Below are 22,247 nucleotides of genomic sequence, written 5' to 3' on the forward strand. Positions count from 1 at the left end.
ACACGTGGCCTTTCGTGGCCCAAACAAAACGCAGTGCTGAAAAAAAAAAAACAAAACAGCAAATGGGCCCATGCAGTGGGATCACTGTTCGACAGCTCCAGGAAAGCACCGTGGCCCCACGTCATGTTGGTGCTGGAGCCACGGGGTGGCCAGGTGAGCAGCTCGGTGTTCATCGGTGTGCTACCACCCAACCTGGCCACAGGGATTTCTGCCGCATCGGATGGGTTTGTTACCAGCACAACGAGGAATCCCACACTGGAAACATTCGGTCACCCAGGACTACAAGATGGCCAAGAAACGGGGCAGGTTCCAGCCCCCAGCACCATAAAAGCTATTTAGCTCCCCAAAAGCTCGCTGGAAATGTGGGGAAGCAGGAGCTTCATTTCCCACATCCCAGCCCATCTCTTAAATCCATCCCATGGCCCCAAATTTGGCTCTTCCAGCCCAAAGCAGCATGAGACCACCTCTCCAAGGCCCCGTCCATGCTGGCAGAGCCACGGCAGGTCCAACCCAAGCTGGGCTCGTGTTTGCAGAGCAAACAGCGGCGTTCGGCGGGCAAAGGTGCCGGCAGCGCTTTTGCTGGGCAATCCTGATATCCCCGGGCACAAGCATGTGGCTCTGGGCTGAGAGAGGGCAACAGGAGAAGCAGAGCACAGAGACCCTGAAAAAAAAAAAAAAAAAAAAAAAAAAAAGGTGCAACTGGCAGCTCTTTTCTCTCCAACTCACTCTAAATAGGGCCCATGGGAAGGGCTTTGCACAAGCACCATGAGATGCTCCACGGCAGCTTTTCCCTCGCACAACCAGCATCCCCCCATCCACCAGAAGCACCTGGATGAGCAAACTGGGTGCTCCGCCTGCGTCAGGCTCAGCCTGGAGCCGGCTGGGTGGCCACCCATGCCAAATTCAAGCTCTTGGATGGTATTTCTGTGCCAGGGTAGACACTGCTCCTCCATCCCAAGCAAGCACGGAGCAATGCTGGGCTCAGCAGCCGCTCTCCAGCAGAAATCATTTCACCCACGGCCTCACACGAGCATCCAAACGCTCTCCCCGGAGCCAGGCGAGACGGTGGCGTTCTCCGACCCTTTGCTGTGGCTTGCCAGAAACAAGCTGGAGATTTTCACTCGTGCTCCTGCATACAGATGAGCTGGCGTGAGGACAGGCTTTGCTGGGGGAGGGCTTGGCCAGATCCACAAAATTCACGTTTCCTCCTCAAAACGCGCACGTTTGGGGTTGGTTTTCCTGCGTGTAGCTCCAGGTCTCACTCCGCTGAAAGCTCTCGGCCGTTTGCAGATAGAAAGGAGACGCGTTTCTTTCTCCTTTGCCCTGCGTGGCAGTTCAGGGCAGTATTTAAGGCTGCTCCTAAGCCTGCGGGCAGGTGACCTTGAGGACAGAAGCTCTTCAAAGCACGACGTGCTGGCAGCACATCGCGTCTCGTCTGATTCGGGCTTAGGCGGCTGCTGACGGAGCCGGGGATGGTGTCGTTACGTTCACGCGACACCGACAGCTCCACGTTCGCTTCTGCTTGGGCTTCCTGGGAGCAATGCGGGTCCCTTCACCCCTCCGCAGGCGCAGGGTGCTGGAAGTTCGTGTATTTAAGGGCTGGAAACGCCCAGGGTTGTGCAACCAGCATCCAGGTGCTGATATTTCTGCTGCTGGACTTTGCACGGGCAGGAAAAGGCACCACAAAGGGCCCAAGCGACGGCGGAGCGTGAAGAGCAGAGCGGATAAAATCTTATTGGACCCAACGCGTCTGCTCTAGCGGCAGGAGGTGAGTGCTGCGGGCTCACACAACTCGTGGCAGCAGGACGAATAACAAATAACCCACCGCTGGGAGCTGCCTGTGCTTTAACCCACGCTCTGGCCTGGGAGGAGCTGTCTGGGCTGGGACTTTGCTCAGCTCAGGGCAGTGGCAGAATTCCGGAGCTTGGAGGACTCTGTCTCATCACTGCAAAGGGGGTGAAGCAGATTCTGCTGATGAAAGAACAATGTCCAGCTCCATAACGAGGTGAAAAAACCCAATGCAGGGGTAAGAGCATCCTGGAGGGACGTGGCTCAGTGCTCCCCAGCCAAAGGATCCTGAGTTTTTTACTGCACCGGTGCTACTTTCCACCAAGTGATTCCTCCATCGACTCACCAAGGCCACACCAAGCTGTATTAATCTCAGAATTATCCGTACGCGGTCCCTCCAGCTGCTCAGCAATGCTGGAGATGACCTAAAAGAGGCAGCAATGTGCAGGCAGGGTACAGGCAGCATAAATTTTAGACCGGCTCCAAAACCACAGCAAAGGGTGCTCGGAGTGCTGGCAGCCACGGTGCCATCCCTCCTGCCAGCACCACGCGTCCCGGTCATCCCTCGTGCCGGCTCCACTCTTTTTTTTTGAGCCGTTTCAGTGGAGAAACACTGGAAGAGATGGGATTGGGCTCAAAACCAGGGACTGCAGATATCTCCCGGGGAGGGACAGAGCTGGCTGCCAGAAGAGCGGGTCAGAGCTCTTCTCCTCCGCAACTTGACGCTTATCTCAACACGGTGACTCATGTGGGATCTCTCCACCGGAGAGAGGCCGGGCCCAAGACTTCCGAAAGGCATCTGGTAGGTCAGGGATCAGCATGATTCCCGTCCTTTGGTCTCCTCCTTGGGTTTGTTTTGTATGTGGAGGCAGGATGGCTCCCCCCAAGACACCGTGGCACCTCCACCCTTAGAGATCTTCCAAACCTGCTCACGCTTTGGCATCAGCTCTCCAACCCAAATCCCCCTTCTACACGAAAAGATGTTGAGGCTAAACAAAATATTCTTTTCCCAGCTTTAGGAAAAGCTGTTCCCAGTATTTATCCAGACCCAAACAACCAAACTGTCCCCCAACAACTGAACTTCAAGGGGTAGTAGCCTTCAGTGGGGTCTCAGAGACCCCCCAAAGCCTTGCACAAGCACAAGATAAAGTGATTTTGGTGCAGAAGGAGCCAAAACCTCCTGCCTTTTGCTTCACCAAGTCCTTGCCCCGTGCCTGATTTCTGGAGCAAAACAAAATAATCAAATATTGTTTCTGTCCCTGAAGTGATGGCCCCACTTGGGGCTTGGGAAGCCCCATGAGCACGGGAGCATCAGCTGAAACGGCAGCATGGGAAGGGGATGGGGGGGGCATAAAACAACTCTGAGAGGCTGGAGGGACAGGTCAGGATGATGGATTGGTCAGGGACTGGCTCTCCTTGCTGCTCCATGGGAAACCCAAGGCTGTGGGGAGACACCAGGACAACGTGGAGGAAACGCACAACATCCTGGTTCCACCAAGTCTGAAAAGCTCTTGGCAAGAGAAAAAAAAAACACTACTGGGAACTCCAGAGCAGGAGACAAGGACCTTCAAACACCACTGAAACCAGCAACCCCCCCACTACTATCAGCTTTGCTGGAAAAATTTAAGACAACTGGGAGCCACAGAGCAAGGATGAACACCCAGACCTTTCCCAGAGGGGAAGACCAGAGACCACGTTGGCTCCGGGGCAAAGCTGCCCCACGTTCCCCATCCACCAGCAACACACAGCAATGGCCACAAGGAAACCTTGAAGCAGCCACCCAGCACCCATCCTTCCCGCTAGGTGGGTGCTGGGACAAGCCCCGGTCTCCCCTCCAGCTCCCAGTTCCCCTAAAACCAAACCTTTTTTGCACAGGAGCGGGGAATGACATCCCTGCACGGAATCAGTCCCATCGATTGGGTCCCATGTTTGGTTTCTAGATGAAAAAACAGGATTTCCTTTCACCCTGCCTGGACACCGCAGACCCCAAAACCCCACGCGAGCCTGTAGCCGCGTGGCCCAGCGTCCTACCACGCGCTCGGGGACGAATGGATCCCTCCGGCCTCCGTCACCGCTCCAGGGTTATCCTGTCCCCGCTATCGCAACCAGTTCTCCCTCGAGCAGTTAGAAAGGCAACGCCTGCTCAGGAAGTGGTCTCGGCAAGCAGACGGAGGTGGGGAACGGCGCTGCTGCAAGGGGAGGCTGCTGGATGTGCTGACTCAGCATCCCAGCGAGCTCCAGCTCGTCCCAGCGACCCAGAGCAAGGTATGCAAGACCCTCCTCCCCCTCCCTGACTCCTTCCCAACATGCCGTTTGGGCAGCGAGGCCGAGAGATGCACCACGGACTCAGGAAAAAAAACATCAAATAGCTCCGGCCCCACCAGCACCCATTTTCCACCAAGGGTTTCCCAACACCACCAGCCCTGGTCGCCCTTCGCTCAGCTCTCGCCGTGCAGGATTTCCCTGCCACTGCTGTCACGCCCAAGCTTAACTCTTCCCCTCAAAATGCAGACCAGGCACCCTGGCTGGCTGTCGGCTCGGCTGTGCCCAGGCACGCTCCATCCAGCGGCTCCGGAGCTCGTTCCTGCCGGTCCGGACAGATCAGTGCGTGTTGTATCTGTACAAAAACCTGCACGAACCTCTCTGGGCAAGACCTCTACGGTATCGAGCGAGCCCTGGGTTGTTCCGTGTGCTGAGCAGATGGGCTCATGGGATGCAATGTCTTCGTTGTGTGCTTGGTCGCCACATTTCTTGCTCCTCCAATGCAAAGCTCGGAGATTTGACATCGGTTTGGCACCAATCGGCTACTTAATGCTCAAGTCAAGCACTTCTCCCAGCACCAGTCACTGATAAAAGCAGCAACACCCCTGCTCAGACACACCATCCCCAACGCATGAACGCACCACCCTCCAAGAGACCCCCGAGCCTGTCTCGTCAACAAAGAGTCACCCAAGAGATCCCCGAGCCTGTCTCGGCAACAAAGAGTCACCCATCGAGCGCCACTGTCAATTCTCAAGATGTCACCCAAGTCTTCACACCAAGAGGGCAGGGGTCCTGCAGGGACAGCTGGGTTTAAACAAACTGCTCACACTGAAGAAAAAAAAAAAAAAAAAAAACACCAACAAAAAAACCTAAACTAAACTAGGCCAGCGCCTGTTGGCTCGTGCACGTGGGCTCGAATTCAAGCTGCCCGAGTCAGCAGAGCTCAGGAAGCCTTGCGCGCTTCTGGAAGACAGAGCCGTAGGAAGCATGACACATCTCAAGATGTTGGCTCTGTGCCCTGGGATGTTTATGGTCAGTGAGAGCTTGCCACAATTTCACAGATTTCACATAAACATCTGGGTGAAGGACTCTACCAAGGCTTAACCGGAGATGCTGTCCCTGTGCGGGGCTGGTGAGCGCCACCTTACACCCGAGCTGGAGCAGCCGGACCTCAAGGTGGAGGTGCAGGAGAGCCGGTAGCTTTGGGCACTCGTCCCACCATGAGCACCAGCACCTCTCCATGGAGAGAAGAGCATTGGGGAATGACTTGCTCGCTCACCAAAGCTGCTCCGCCAAGGACCCTGTCTTGCTGTTGAGCTCCGATTGAAAAGGAAAAAGATGAAGCCAGGGATGAGGTGCCTCATCTCACCGTCACCAAGGGCTGGAGAAGTCCCACTAGGGTGGAAGGGAGATGTTAAGTGTCTGGATGGGACCTACTCCGCAGCTCTGAACACTTCCCTTCAGCTCTCTCAGGACAGTGTGGAGCCCTTGGAGGACTTGGCAGGGCTGCCCAAGGATGACCAGAAGACTATGTTAAATTTGTATCTCCCAAACTACCACCATTTGGGCATCGTCATCTTAGAAACAGCTGTGCAGCGACATGTGGTTTCTTTTCCAAGAAAGAGGCCAACCTGCTGGTCTGCGAGCCAAAAAGCGGAGCCAGGAGAGGACGAGCTGTCTGCCCAGAGGAAGTGCCGCACCCTTCCATGACCAACAGAGCTAGAAAATGTCCCCACAGCAGCCCAGGGATATCGGGGGGGGGGGGGGGGTGTCTTCACCGTGGTTTTGGCCACCACAACCCAACGGTGGGGGCTTGTGAGGGCTTTGGAGACCAAGTGGGACCAACCTACTCAAGGTAGAGAAGCAACACAGCAGCATAAAACCCAGCAGGAGCTATGAACGCAGAGGAAGATCTACAGAAGAACCTGAAAGCCACTGGAAAAAGACATCTATGGGGGCAAAAACTCAACTGAAAAGGAAGCATTGAGGGGGTTGCACTAATGAGTCTCCTGGAGAGCCCGAGGAGCAGCCACCGGTGATGTCCCATACCTGCTCCTGACCCCAAAAGGCGCATTAGAAAGGTCCTCGATGTGGAGGAGAGCCAGGCAGTAGCACCCCGAGGGAAAAGGATGGGGATATTGTGCCAAAAAAGCCAGGAGTAATCCCAGGAATCATAAGAGAGACAGGGATGATCAACCGCAACGGGACGAGAAGCTTGTTAGCTGGATGACAGACGACCTGCTGCACTCAGCGATCACATGGGAGCTGTGAGTCACCAACGGTGTGATTGGGGCGGGGGGAAAAAAAGAAAAAAAAAAAAATCACCAAAAACTAGAAGAGAAAAAAAAAAAAAAAAGTCATCTAGCTGCGGTTTGCAACCTGCAGTTCACGGACGACTTTGAAAGGCAGCGGAGAAAAGCCAGCCCGCTGTCAGCAGCTTGAACTCGCTCCGCAGGCATCTGCTCCCCGCTGGAAAACCTCCGGCAAATCTAACGAGGCAGAAAAACCCCCCGTTTCTCCCCGAAACTCCGCACACGACGGGTCAAGGAGCCCGTGCCAAGACCCTGCGCGGGGTTTCAATGCTGGTGTACGAGTGAGATTAACCGAAAGCAAAACAGGTGTGAGGAAGGGCTACCACAGGGAAAACCAACTCTTCTGCTGCGAGCAGACAAACAGCGTGGCTTGTTTAGCTTGGCACAGCCGAGAGGGAACCCGACACTTTCCCAGCGAGAAGCTTTACTCTTATTTCCAGCCTCCCCTTGCTCCCCGGGCCAGAGGACACAAGTTATACTTGGGTTTTCTCAGCCCTTGGAGGGGGGGGATGCACTGGAGCTGTGCCCTGCTCCCAGCCTCAGCGTGGGGGGATGCAGAACCCAGACCCATCTGAAAAGCTCCAGGCGTGGCGAGGCAAAGCTCTGAGCTGCGTTTCCTCCAAGAAAAAAGCAAAAAGTGGTGGTACGAGCCCAATACTCAAGGCTGAGCACTTGCTCCCAGGCTCTAGAGTGCTGCAGACTTCCCAGAATACTCCAAATATTTGCAGGATTTCAGGCTCTGGGGGTATTTTTGAGGTTCCCACAGAACCACGATGAAAGCGTGGGGCAAGGGCAGACACTCAGCGGCCCAAATCTGGGAAGACGACGCTGCTCCTTCCCCCGCCACCTCCCAGCATCACTCGCACCAAAGATGCTCAGCCCACAGCACCTTTTGGGACAACACCAACCCTGTGTGACCCCAGGATGGCAATCCCAAACCCAAAACCTCCTGCTCCGAGGCCGGAAAAACCTTCAGCAAAACCTTCACGTGCTTCAGAAAAAAAAAATGCTGAGGTTTGAATAGATCTGAGATGCAACACCAGCTCCTAAATGATAATTGTTCTCCAGTGCCTGCTGCCTGCTTCAGGCAGGGAAGGCATTTGCCCTATGTCCATCGACTCAAAAGGCACCCAGGGCCCCCCCGCCAAAAAAAAAAGGCACCCGGGGCCCCCCCAGAGGCACCTTTCACAAGCTCTCCTTAACCATCCCTGCCTCGTACAGCCCCGAGCGTGCCAGGGCAGCACCAAACCATTTCCCAAAGTATTTTCAAGCAAGCCAACGGACCCAGTACGGATGCTCCATCAAATTTGGCCATTTCTTTCCCACTTAAAAGCCTCGGGGCTCCCCGGCTGTACCCTCAAATCTGGTGAGATGGGGATTGTCTGGAGCATCGCAGACCGCTGGTCCCCCTCGGAGGGACGATGCCGGGCTGGGTCCTGCATCCAGCATCTGCACCACCCAGCAGAAACCCTCTGCAAATCAAGGGTGCGAACGCCTGTTTAACAGGGTGTTTTCTAAAAGGGAGATGTTTCCAGTTCTGCATTTCCCCCATTATCGAGCCCTTTAAAAACAAAAGGCAAGTGAGAAAGAGCACCTCGAGGGTGCCAACCCTTCATTCAGGTCTTTTACCCACAGCTAAGAGCCCAAATTGAGCCTTTTCAGAGGCCGTTCCAAGCCCATTCCTGGTAAACCTTTTTTTTTTTTTTTTCGATCATTGAAAACCTTGTTTTCTTTTTAATTTTATTTCCCTTAAAGAGTTATCAGGCCTCTGAGCAAATTCATCCTCTAGATCCTGCCCTGCTTCATCCAGCTTTAAGCAAGATTTATGTGACGGGGAACAGAAAACTTTCCTCGTCAGCAGAGGACACATCCAGCATCTAATGAAAGAACAGTTTCTCTCCAAGCTGCTTGAAAGGCATCCAGACTCTGTTGCAAGCTCATCTTGTTTGGATCCATCTCTATTAAATTTCCAGCAGATCTCAGCTGCTCCCATGAAAGTGGTAAGTGTTTTTACCAGCGATGAATGCAGGCGATTCACTTCACCATCCACCTTTTTCGCTCCAACTCCACGTCTTTCACTCTCATCAATTTTTTATTCCTCTGCCTGGCAACAGGTTTTGGCTTCAGCATGGTTAAATTGGGGTTTAATCACCTAGAAAGTGACGGCAGGGGAGCCCTGGGAAGCCACCACGAGGCTTCGCGTCGGCACCAAGCGCTGGTGTTACGGAGGATCGCTGGATGGTTTTGCCTGGCGGCGCCTCGCCCCCACGTCGGGGCTGGCAGACTCCGATAATGAGGAGATGGAGCCCAAAAAGCTGCTGAGATCCTTCTTCCACTCAACCATCCTACACAGATTGGGGCTAGGAAGGCCCCTAAATACCCCAGGGTGGAAAAGAAAGACTCTGGCCCCAGGATGAAGAAGAAGGGACGTGGCCTCCAGCCACGCTTGCTGGAAAACAGTGATAAATTGAGAATATTTGCAGCCTCTACCCAGGGTTTAGGGTTATGCTTGGAGATCTCTGCAGGGATTATCTGGTACAAGCTGGAGGAAATGCTTTCCCCCACCTCTTCCATCATTAAACTAATTTTTTTTTTTTTTTTTTTTTTTTTTTTACATCTGGCTGTCTTTGATGGCCAAGCCCCAGAAGTCTCTTCCCACAGATAAAACACATTTTGGGGAGACAAGAAAAGGAAGGATTTGGACCACACAGACCACCCAAAACTATAGAAACACACCAGATAACACGGCTACAAGGAGGACAAAGCAGACACGGTGCCACCAGGGAGGAAGGGAAGCAGCTGCTCAGCTCCACGTTACACCCTAGAGACAAATGCAAGAGGGATAAGTGCCACCAGTTCTCCTACAGGAGGACATCCTGATTCCGTGGCAAGAATTTCACTTCTTAAAACCAGCTGGGTTCCCCCAAAACTGCAAAGCACCAGCTGGGTTGAAAGAGGACAGAGTCTCCTGGCCTGGAAGAGACCCCGAAGGATCATCGAGCCCAACTCCTGACTCCACACAGGGCAACCTAAAAGTTAAACCCGTTATCTAAGGGTTCTCCAAACTCCTCCTGAACACCAACAGCCTTGGGGCCACGACCTCAGCCCTGGGGAGCTTCTTCCAGTGCCTGACCACCCCCTCCATGAAGAACTCTTTCCCAACGGCCAATCCGAACTTCCCCTGACACAACTTTAAGCCGTTCCCTCGCGTCCTATCGCCAGACACCGGAGAGATCAGCACCTCCCTCTCCGTTCCCCATCATGGGGACGTTGGAGGCAGCGACAAGGCCACCCCTCAGTCCCCTCTTCTCCAGGCTGACCAACCCTGGTATCCTCAGCCGCTCCTCACAAGCCCTTTCACCATCTCCGTTGCCCTCCTTTGGACGCGTTCTAATATTTTTCTATCCTTCTCAGATTTTTTTGGAGCCCCGAAGTGCCCCCAGGACTCAAGGTGAGGTCACACCGAGATGTGGGACAACCACATCTTTTGACCGGTTCACCACACTGTGCCAGGATACGGGTGATCCGATGATCCCAAGGGTCTTTTTCCAACCTGAATGATTCTTTGATTCTGGGGTGGCCCTTTTGGCCACGAGGGCACGTGGTTGATGCCCGTTGAGCTTCCCATCATCAAAAGCCCCACATCCCTCTCTGCAGGGCTGCACTCTTGGCCCCAAATCTACACATACATCGCCGATGACACCATCCCAGGTGCAGAATCTGGCATTTGGCCTTGTTCAATATCATACAGCTGGTGACTGCCCAGCGCTCTGATTTATCGAGATCTCTCCCTGAGGCCTCTCTACCCTCAAGAAAATCAACAGCTTCTCCTAATACAGTATCATCAGCGAACTTACTGAGTGTGCACTCAAATCCCACAGCCATGTCATCAATAAAAACACTGAAGAGAGGAAGAACCCCTGGAGAACACCACCAGTGACTGCCCACCAGCCAGATGTTGTCCCACTGACTACAACTCTTTGAGCTTCACGCTTCAGCCAACTCTTGACCCAACGTGTTGTGTCCATGTCCAGCTGTATGCTGGACGTTTTGTCTGGAAGGATCCTCTGAAATAGTATCAGAAGCTTTACTAAAACCCCCAAAATACACATCAACTGCCTTCCCTTCATCCACAAGGCCAATACCTTGTCATATAACTCAGTTAGGAAGACGCAACTTTCCCTTCATGGACCCACACTTACTTTGACCTATGACCTCATGTCAAATGTTTTTCAATAACTCCCAGAATAACCTTCTCCATAATTTTACCAGGCACCAAAGCGAGACTGACAGGCCTATAATTACCAGGGTCATCTTTCTTCCCCTTCTTGGAACCTGGAATAACCTTTACTAGCTTCCAGTTGACTGGGACCTCTCCAGGAGTTCCAAGACTCTTGATAAACAGAAAGGTCTCAATAACCCTGGGATGAATCCCACCTGGCCACAGACATGTGCATGCGGTCGTTGCAGCAATCCCACTCAAGTTCAAAGTCAACTGGGAGATTATCCCTTCAACCATGGGCCTCCACAGGGTCCCAGGGCCCATCACTGGTATTGAAGGCATCATGAAATGTCTTCACTTTATCTTCATCCCTATTTGTGAGGTGACTACCCTCATCAAGTAACAGACCAATGGTTTTAGTCCTCCTTTTGTTGTTAACATACTTAAAACCCCCTTTGTTTTTTTGTTTTCCACCACGGTACTGGCCAGACACATTGCTGCAGGACACACAGTGCAAACATGAGTTTCATTCTCTCAGCAGCCGCAAACTCCAGAGAAGGATTAACGTGGCCTTGTGCCGAAGCATTAGCTCATTTCTACTGGCGTTGGGAGAAGGTTACGGTACCTCCATCCCCAGCTTGACCCAGCAGCAGTTTGCTTTTGCAAAAAGGAGTCATTGCCACGGCCACTTGTCCCTTACATGCTCCTGAACAGCTTTTATCCCCAATATTAAGGAAAAAAATTAGATTTAGGCCACTTGCTGAGGTTTTCCAGGTATCTGGCAGCCTGGATGGAGCAGAACAGGCTGGGCTGTAGGACAGAAGTAAGCCACCCCGAAAAACCCAATGCTGCAGCCACAACACATTTACACCTCACTTACCCAACCAAAAACTTGGCTCTTCATGGCCAAAAAACAAGCTTGCACCAGTACAGAACCTTCCCTCCCCATAAATGCCCAGTGGAGAAGAAGGATTGGGCCATGTCCTACTTTGCAAGGCAACAAGAGAATCCACGGCCATGCCCAGCGTTGCCTCCAGCTTATTTTTAAACCGTGGCCCGGTTAGTACGAGCGACGGCACAGGGGAGAGAGGCTGCTCGGGGGGTGCTGGGTTTGGGAGGTTATTTATAGACACCAAAAGACGGGCACGGCAGGTGCTCTGAGCCTTGGACAACTGCTACCGAGTGCGGGCGTGGAAGCTCCTCCCAGCACCCCGAGGACCACCACCAGGCAGGACCCTTCGTTGCCACAGACCTTGCCCATTCAGGGCCATGGTTTTTGGTCGCCAAAGACTACCCACAGCAAGAAAACACCTTAAACAACACTCTACCCTGTTCTCTGGGTGACATGTTTTGAGGACCACGTCATGACCCACCTCCCCACCCCGCAGCAACGTCAGCGTGCTCACGAGCGTCCACTCAACCCAATCCTCGCGCTGCCATAAAATCCTTATTTTAGTGCTTATCCATGGCACGGGTGGAAAGCTACCAACCCCAAAAGTCTTTGGGAAAAGACTCACAGCCAAGAGAGTTGTTACCTCTGCGTTGGAGGAGACGTAGCGTGGGGTTTTTTCCATGCAACTTTAGGGTTTCCAACTGTACTCCATGTCCCAGCTCCAGCTAAGCCCTGCCTGTTGTCTTGGACTCAAGTATTCAATTATTTATTTGCTAGGCAACAACATGACATCTTTCCTGGCACCGTTTGCAGGCTAAGAGGCTGACAAAGCAGTAATTAGCAAGGAAGGTTACTGGGACTGTGAGCTCAACCTCCCGGTTGAGAGAGGTTGAAAGCCAACAGCTTAAACTCAGCCCAACACAAGGGAGGAAGAAGATAACGTTGGGAAACAGCTACAATTTTGGGAGCAGCCCCTCACTCATACAAAAAAAAAAACCAAACACCTTAGAAAAGGCCACTCAATGTGGGCGCCAGGGACTGTCCTGAAGAGTTACGGCAAGATTAGCAAGAGCTGCACCTCCGTTAGGTGTCTGGTCTCACAATTTGCATATCTCTTCTGGATGGAGTTCAAAGGCAGGCCATAAAAAAATGGCCCAGCAGTTGGCAAACACACCTTGGGATGGGCTACACGTGAGCTGCTCTGCTCCAGAAAAAGGTTTAGAGGCACCTAAAGATCAAACGCAAACACACAAAGATCACCTAAAGGCAACACAAGATTGAACGAAAACACAATTTCCTACACTGGAGCACTTCACGTGGGGACTTACCTTACAAGAATGACACGTTTACCCCCCAAAAAAACCCTAAAACTCTTCGTAATTAAAGCTAGGACAGTGCTGCGAGGTCTCACCACCCCACTAAAGCCCAGATCTAGGACAAACCCCGGCACTGCAGGGGCTGAGTATACTCCGACCTCCTCATCCTGTTAATTTTCTTTCCCAGGCTCCCATAAGCCAACTGCTCCAAGTCTTTGCTCCCGCCTCTCATCTGCACGTCCGTACCCCCAAGAAGAGTCATCCAGATGCTCTTTAGAACAACGATCAGGAAGAGATGGGACAGACAGAAGCATCTCAAGACCCTCAAACACGCTCTGTGACAAAGAATTTATGACTTGATTAAGGGAGAGTTTAAGGGTTGGGCTTATAAACCAGATAAACATCTACCAGAAGACTTGAAGAACCAAATTCTTGGGGTTTTTGGTGTCTCCCTGAGCACGGGGCTGTGCAACCACTGGCTAGAGTGGCTCAGACCAAGATGGATGCACAGACTCAACCAACAGTTGAGCAACAGCACAAATAGCTTTTAAAGAAACTGCTGTTGAGACCAACAGTCCCTTTGCACAAGCCCCAAACGCCGCTTCCCTTCTCCATCTCTTTGCTCGTAGCTGTTGGCACCCAACGCAAAACAAGCCCGACACCAGCGACCTGCTTGGGGACAAGAGGACACCACCAAGAGCAAAGCAAGAGATGTTCCTTCAGCTGCGGTGAAATGTCGTTATTTAGTGCAATTTCCAGACACGAGTTCTCTATCTCAAGCACGCGCAAGGTCCTTTACCATCCCTGGAGGACAGCGTTGAACCACTGCCACCAGATGCCACCATTTTAGCACATCTCCAGCCAACCCATGTCCTCAGGGGGTTGATTTGTGTTTGTTTCATTGGAGGTCCTTAGCACAAGATCCCGATGACCAGCATTAAAAAATATAAATAAATCCCACGTCCTAAAATTATCTCCCTTTCTCCAGCTGCTCCCAGCCTGGCTCTAGGTGGGTGCCCGTCAGGGTGCAGATGTTTTTCAATATTTTAATGCAAAATTGCAACCAGCCCACACTCATCCACTCAACATCATCCGGATCAACCCAACAAAATCATCTTATTTATCACCAGACTGGCCACACGCAAAGGAACCAGGAAGATCTCCAGAGGGGGGCTGTGTATAGCGACACATGGCTCAAAAATGGCAATTATTGCTTTTGTTTGGTTTTTTTGTTTTTTTTTTAGTGGGATCTGTTTGGATCAGCTCTGCACTGTACAAGTCCTGGGGGAGCTTTGCCAAGCCCTAATGAGCACGTAATGCTGCGGTGGGGAGCACAGCTGTGCACTGGGTCCATCCCAAACCCAACACCCCAATTTGGGGCCGCCCACCAGCTCCATCCAACACCCCGCACCCCAGTTGGGGGCTGTGCACTGGCTCCATCCAAAACCCAACTCCCCAACTCAAGGCCACCCCCCAGCTCCATCCAAAAGCCAACACCCCGACCCAGGACAATGCACCGGCTCCATCCAACACCCAGCACCCCAATCTGGAGCCACCCACCAGCTCCATCCAACACCCCGCACCCCAATTTGGGGCTGTGCACCAGCTCCATCCAAAAGCCAACTCCCCGACTCAAGGCCACCCCCCAGCTCCATCCAAAACCCAACACCCCGATCCAGGGCCATGCACTAGCTCCGTCCAACACCCAACAACCCAAAATCTGGGGCTATGCAAAGCACCCCATAAACATTTGCTACTTGCAGCAACATTTGATGCCTGCCACCCAATTTTAGCAGCACACACGGCCATCTTACAACATCTTGCACCCGCGGACCAGCTGGCACATCTCCACCTCCAAATCCTCGCTGCACAAGCCAGGAAAAACCACATCACACAGCTCAAATCCAGATTTTCTGACATCCAAAGGGTTTGATCCAACACAAGCAGGACCCCAAGCCTAGCACCCAGCTGCGGATCCAGCTCGGCCACCCCTGACCCCCGACATCCATCCGCTGCTGGGATTTATTGATTTCAACCCTCAGACCGAGCTGCCACTGGTGCTTTTTCCAGCCACTTCCTCCTTATCTCCATCCGCTCCGGTTCAGTTATTTAAGTGCCGCGCAGACTTTGTTCTTCCGAGCAAAGAAAAACCACCTTTGCCCTCTTCCCTGCTCCTTCTTCCCCACTCCCAACCCCTCCGAAAAGGTACTTGGGACTTTCAGAGAAGGTAAGCAGGTTCGGCGAGTTGTTCTGCCTTCATCCACCACCTCCCACAGCGAGGATGAGATCGGTTTGGGGGTGAAAGCCACCCCCTGGAGACACTCTGGCATAGGCAGGGAGCCAGCCCGACCCACGGCAATTTGTCACCGATGCCACCAACCCTAAAAACAACCCAAATCCAGGCAATTTCACCCTGACGATTGCCTCATGCTGCAAAAATCCCTGCAGGACCTTGCGTTCAGCTGGAAGAGCCGCTCCCATTCAGCGGGATGCCCCTAGAAAAGCCACTGCCACATCTAACGAGCTTTGCTTTAATGATGATGAAGGTGGAAATCTCTCAGAGGCCAGGACTGAGGACACACTCCACGAGCCTGCAAGAACAGACGCCACAGAGCTCCCACCATCCCCAATCCCACTGGATTTCTCCCCATTTTGCAAGGGCACCCAAGTGCATAGCCCGGATCCCTCCCGCAGTGGTAGCAGGATTTTTTGAGGGTTTCAAGGGGAAACTGAGTCACAGATGGAGCCCTGCAATTTGAGATTGATCTTTTTTAAGATAAATTAAGCCAGACATCGCCCTCTGGGCAGCAACACCTCAAAACCAGACTCATCTCGGCACCACTGAAAGGGATGCGGGTGAATGGGTGAACGTCGTTACTCATCAGCAGCAATTAAAATCCAAATTACTGCCAACTCAAGGATGGGTTGTCCCCAAACCACTCCAGGCTGTACACATGGGTAGAGACAACTTCCCAACACACGCCACACTGGTGACCGTCACACCTCACGGCTTATTTCTGCCATTTAATTACTTTCCGAGAGAGTATTTTAAAAGAAAAAAAATACTACAACCTACAGCACCACAGAACCAGCGAGAGCTGAGCTGTTGGGACAAGCCAGAGCCTTCCCTCGGGGTCGTTCCCTGCGTGGGCAGCGGGCACCGAGCCCACCTCCACCCCAGGAACGCCGTGTCCTGCCCCTCGATTTCCCGACGAGGGGTGACGGGAGCAGAGGCAAACACGGCTCCGAGCATCCTCCTCCGGGCTCTTGTGTGTGACTCTGGGCTCAAGTGGACTCTTGAGTTTCATTCCAGCAAGGAAAAAAAAAAATTTTAAATATATATATATAAAAAAAAACTAATCGGATCGTGCACGTGGATGTTGGAGAGGGGAGGGGATCTTCAAGCATCGGGATCGGCCTTTCCCGGGAGCGATCTCAACTTCAAGAGCTCCTTAATGGGGCTCGGAGGGATGAATCAAAAGAGGCTCTTGGCCCGTGACAGCGGCTCTTGCAAGTCAAGACTGGAGGGGGAAGGGAAGAGGGCTGGAGAGGGGACACAGAAGAAGGGATTAAAAAGAAAGGAGAAGGGGGGGAAAAAAAAAAAATGAAAATAGGTGGAGAAACAAAAGGGACACGGAGGTGGGACAAAGGCTGAGCCTTAGCCCCTGCCACATGCAGTCCATCTTGGGCATTGTCCTCGCTGTCAGACCTGTATAAATTAAAACCCGGGTGCCGTGAGCGCCTCCCCTACCTCCTTTCCACCGCATCATCTCTTCGTGAACAGAAAAGATTAAAAAAAAGTCTGTAAAAACTTCTCTACCGCCGCCTTCCCCAGCAGCCACGCTGCCTGACGCTGTGAAATCCTGAGCATCTTTGCGGGGAGCTCAAAGGGGTGATTCCCCCCAAGGTGGGAGGGTTTGAGGGGGTGTTTGATCCTGCTAGAAACCTCCTGCCAAGAGGACGAGGCGGCGCGGGGTGTTGTATGGTGCCGAACAAGCCCGCGGGCTCTGGTTCTCCGCCAGCCCTTTAGTATCATCTCCCCCAAAAAAAGACACTGTAGATTTATTTAGTCGCCTGGATCCTAAAAAAAAAAAAAAAACAAACACCTGCTTTTTTTTTCTTCCCCCCCTAAAGCTAGAAGTGGCCTTGAGCTAAACCGAGAGTGGCTTCCCCGTGATCGCAATCAAAATAACCATAAAAAGCTCTAAATTGGGACAAAACCACGCTGAGGCCAGGTTTCACCGCCTGCAGCACAGGAAAGCCCTGGGGTGCCCATCACGGGTGGGCAGCAGGTCGTTAAAGCAATTTGGGATGAAAAAGCTCCTTTTTAGCTAAAGCATACGAGCTGTCTGTACCTGAACTGGGCCTTTTCCCAGTCTGGCACGTGGTTGAACCTCTTTCCAGTCCAATGAGTGATGGAGAAAATCTGGTCCTGCAAAACCAGGGCCAACACCGGGGATATCGAGATCAAATCAAATCCCGTCTCTGATGCGACTGGGAGGAAGAAGAGGAGCCTGATCCCGACCCTCCGCAGCTCAGTCCGATCCCGTGCCGGCAATTCGACGTATTATGAGGCATAAAACAGAAGATTTGGCTAAATCAAGACGTATTTGGCAGCTCCGGTGCCAGGAATGGCAGATTTCAGGTCGATAATCTCACACCAAGACCACAAATGCTATTTCCTCTCTTCTGGCCATCTCATATTAAAATCAACACGCGTTTTTGCCTTGATTAATTTGGCTAATTAACATGGCAGCTCCCAGACAAAGGTCACTGGTGGGGATGTGAGCCTGGGGCACTGACTTGCTACGGGGCTTTGCCATCCACAGAGCGCGGGGAGCCCGTGGCAGGGACCTGGTGGCACTGCACGATGCCACGGGGACTGTAGTGACACCCCACATTGTCACAGCGTGCCCTGAGCAGGGTGTCCCTGCTCAGGGGACCTTGGTGACACCCCACACTGCCACAGCGCCTCCAGAGCATCCTGATGTCCCCATTCTGGGGACCTTGGTGACACCCCACACTGCCACAGTGTCCCCAGAGCATCCTGATGTCCCCACTCTGGGAACCTTGGTGACACCCCACACTGCCACAGCATCCCCAGAGCAGGGTGTCCCCCTGTATTAAGGACCTTAGTGACATCCCACAGTGCTGCGTCAGGGACCTTGGTGACACCACGCACTGCCACAGCATCCCTGGTGTCACGTGTCCCCATGGCAGGGACGTTAGGACAACGTGAACTGCCATAGCAGGATGTCACTATATTGGGGGGCCTTGTCACACTCCACACTGCCACAGCCGTACCAAAGCGGGACATCCCCAAATCAGGGACTGTAGTGACACCCCAAACTGCCATGGCAACCCCAAAGCAAGATGTCCCCAAATCAGGGACTGCAGTGACACCCCACGCTGTCCCAAGCATCCCCAAAGCAAGATGTCCCCCCACAAGGGACCTTGTGACACTCCACACTGCCACAGCAATTCCAGAGCAGGATGTCCCCAAACTGGGGACCATAGTGACACCCCCCAGTGCCCCAGCAATCCCAGAGCAGGATGTCCCCAAACTGGGGGCCTTGTCACACCCCCAGTGCCCCAGCGATCCCAAAGCAGGATGTCCCCAAACTGGGGGCCTTGTCACACCCCCAGTGCCCCAGCGATCCCAAAGCAGGACATTCCCCCATCAGAGACCTCGTGGCACCATCCCCAAGGGCAGGGAGGAGCCGGGTGCTGCCCCTCCCACACGTGCAGCCGAAAGCACAGCAACCCACCCCCCCACCTCCCCCAACCACCAAATCTCCCTCCAAACCCTCCTCCCACCCCATGCACTCGTGGGACACCCCCCACCCACCCCCCCAGCCCCTCACCTCCACTGAAACCTCCGACCTCCATCGCCGGCGGGGACACGCAGCCGGGGAACCGGGGCAGGGTGAGGGGGGGAACCAAGGGGACCAACCCCAAGCCAACACGACGCTGGGAGTGCGGTCAGGGGGGAAGAACTGAGCAAAAAACTGTTCACGGGCTGCGACCGAGCACGGCTCCAACCGCCCCACCGATCCCTGCGCCGATACAGGGAGGAGAAACTCCCCCCCGGTGCGGGCTGATAAGGGTGCTGGCGATTCGGGAAACCAGGAGGCTGGAGATAAAAGGCTCGGCCATTTGGATCCTGCCTCGCTGGGTCCCACGGGGAAAGGACACCCCCCCTGTCCCTTCACCCTGGGGAGGGGACAGGAACGAGCCCCAAAACAGGAGGGGGGTGAAGGTTGTAGAATCTCTGGCCCCATTGGTGCCGTCCACAACAATGAATTACCCAAACTGCTTCTAAAAGAGTCCCTGTGCGGCGCAGCATCCCGAAAAAATCCCGCTGAGCAGCCTGAAACATCCCCACACACACACACCCCCAAGAGCAAGGAGGGGAGATGAAGCCACCAAAAAGCCACGAGAAGGGTCCCCCGTGGGATGTGGCACCCAGCCCCCAGCACTCACGGTGCCTCCGGTTGAAACCGATGGTTCAGGTACCACGACCGGGGCTGGGAAATCCCCGGCAGCGGCTCCTTCCTCCTCCGGAGCTCAAAGCTCAGTCGGGCAGAACGGAACAGCCGCCCGAGCCGCCACGGCGCTCGCTCCTCTGCTAACGAGCCCACGCGCTGCCAAGCCCGGCCACCGCTCACTTACCGCAGTTGCCGGCACCGTGGCGAGCAGCCACGTGGGTTTCCTTCCTCCATCTCCTCCCTGGCCCGGCCGCCATCCTTCACGGGTCGCACTGCCCCTCCGGCGCGCAAGCAGCACTGCTCGGCACCAGCGGCGCCCCAAAATAAAAAACCCACCCTGGCTGGGGGGATGTTTCTCCTTCTTGACCTCCCGGCAGCGGCGTGGACTTTGCCTGGCGCTGAAAAACCAACCGGCGGGTGCCGAAGCCGCCTCCGGCTCACGGTCGGTGGCGCTCGGGCGGATGCTGGGATAATTCCGCCACGACAAGGCTGTTGGAGGCATCAGAAGAGCCCCAAAATCGTGAAGTTGGTGGCACCACAAGCGTTTGTGTGGGGGTCTTCCCATCCCGCAAGACCCTTAGACCAGCCTTAGCCTCCGTTTTGGGGCATTTTGCTTTGTTTTTCTGAGCTCAGATGAAGCGATGAGGGCTTGTCCAGCCCCTCTAACTGCATCCTCTTAAGTCCATCCTTGAGCAGAGCTGGGTCTGCCCAAAGCACCCCAAGACCCCAACTGAGCCCCACCACCCCTCCAGAGGGTGACATTCTCCATCTCCCAACACATTTCTCACTATTTTTTGGGTGCCAACTCCCTCTTTCTTTAAACACCCACATCCATCCCCTGACGTTAATTCTCCACCCATTGACCACAGCGAAGGAACCGAGAGCCGAAAAACTTCCCAGATGCAACACGGTCCTTTTCCCACCCACCTCGTGGTGGGTAAATAACAGCAGGACCCACCAAGCAGGTCGCCTGCACCACGAGATAAGGTTTTAAGTCAACTGGTGTTTGCAGAGACGGGCAAACTCGTTCCGGGGAAGCAGCGTTGAAGAGGAATCGCAGCCAGCGACTCCACTGTTGTTGTCTCTTCCAGATGGAGGAAAAGAAAAAAACACACCCTCTGGTCATGGGACAAGTAACGAGACAAATCACCAACCAGTGGTGGGATCCGTGGCCACCACTCACCTCGTTTTCCAGCAAGGACACAGGGATGGGAAGGACAGGGGGGTTGAAAATGCCTGGAAGGGTTCAGGTCAGACTTGGGATGGTGGCGGCATCAAAATGATGGAGAAGTTGAGGTGGGACGGGGTTAAATCCTCCAACACAGGCAGAGAACAGACACCAGACAACCAAAGATCTGTCTATAGAGGAGTGGACAACTTGCAGCAGCCACAGTCAATAGATAAAGGATTGGCCAAACAGCTGCGTTCGAAGAGTTCCAGTCAACTTCTCAAGGTCCAAGTGGAAACAAGTAACAAGCAGAGTCCCTCAGGGCCCACACTGGGATCAACACTATTTAATATCTCCATCAACAAGGTGGACAGCGGGATCAAGTGCATGCTCAGCAAGTTTGTGGGTGACACCAAAGTGAGTTGATACCTTGAGGGAAGGGACAGCATCCAGAAGGACCTTGACAGACCAAGGTGACTTTTTGGAATGGGCCAACGTGAACCTCGTGAAGTTCAACGAGGCCAAACGTGAGGTCTTGTACCTGGGTCTGGTAGCCCCAGTATCACAAACTGGGGAATTGAGAAGAGTCCCCATGGAAGATGACCTGGTGGAGCAGGTCCAGAGGAGGCTACAAAGATGATCCAAGAGCTGGAACACCTCTCCATTGAAGAAAGGTTGACAAGAGTTGGGCTTGACCAGCCTGGAGAAGTGAAGGCTCCAGGGAGACCTTCCTGTGGCCTTTCCATATACAAATGGAGCTTACAAGATGGAAAAAAGCTTTTTACCAAGAGCTGCAGGACAAGGGGCATCAGTTTTAAACTGGAAGACGGTAGATTTAGATCAGGCCTAAGAAAAAAATATTTTATGATGAAGATAGTGAGACCCTGGACTAGGTTGCCCAGAGAAGTTGTGGATGCTCCATCGCTGGAAGTGTTCAAGATCAAGTTGGACGGGGCTTTGAGCAACCTCATCTAGTGGAAGACATCCCTGCCCACAGCAAGGGGTTGGACTGGATGATCCTTGAAGGTCCCTTTCAACCCAAACCATTCTATGAAAACCTCCCTGCTCATCCAAGAGTCTGTTGAGGAGAGTTTATCCCAAGGACAGACCCCATGGGGGTCTCCCATGGGTGACAGAGATCCCCCACCCCATAACGGGACATCCCTCGCGAGAGCACCCAGCGCACACAGAGGGTTTTCACCACGCCAAGGTCATCCCAGTACAGCTCCATGCAGGCACTGGGGGCCAACCAGTCCTTGCTGGAGCCACTCACCCCCCATCACCCACAGGGCACCGAGTGGTGGGGCAGAGGATGCCACCTTCGCCCCGCGACACACAGCCGCCCTCAGCAGAGCTGGAGGAGCATTTCCGTTTTGAGAAGAGGGGAACTGAGCGAGGCCAGGCGCAGGTGGCACGGTTCCGCTCCGCTTCGCCAGCAACACCAAAAACACACGAGTCACCACTACCATGGCGCAGCCCCCCACCTGCTTCCCCATGGCGCGGCGGAGCGCGACCACTTTGTGCAACGACCGGCAAAATGTCCCCATGTCTTTTTGGAGACCCTCATCCCCCGTGGCGCAGCATTGCTGCGCCACGGGGGATGAGGGTCTCCAAAAAGCCCCCGGCTTGACCCACCACCGGATTTTGTGCCTGTCTGTGGTGCTGAAGCAACGGCACAGCGATGCCGGCCCGGCCTTTTGCACCCTGGTTTCTCCTTCCACCAAATCCACGTGTTTCCCACCACACCGCGGTTCCCGTTTCACCGCGAGATGCTGAGAGTTGGGGAACATCTCCAACGC

At 53.8% G+C, this 22,247-nt stretch overlaps 1 protein-coding gene across 1 annotated transcript in view; it reads right to left on the reverse strand.

The window, feature by feature from the left end:
- WIZ (WIZ zinc finger) overlaps nt 1-22,247 on the reverse strand; it is a 57,578-nt gene that overhangs the window by 28,405 nt on the left and 6,926 nt on the right.

This window comes from Athene noctua, chromosome 31 (genome assembly GCF_965140245.1).
Source record: "Athene noctua chromosome 31, bAthNoc1.hap1.1, whole genome shotgun sequence".
NCBI lineage: Eukaryota > Metazoa > Chordata > Aves > Strigiformes > Strigidae > Athene > Athene noctua.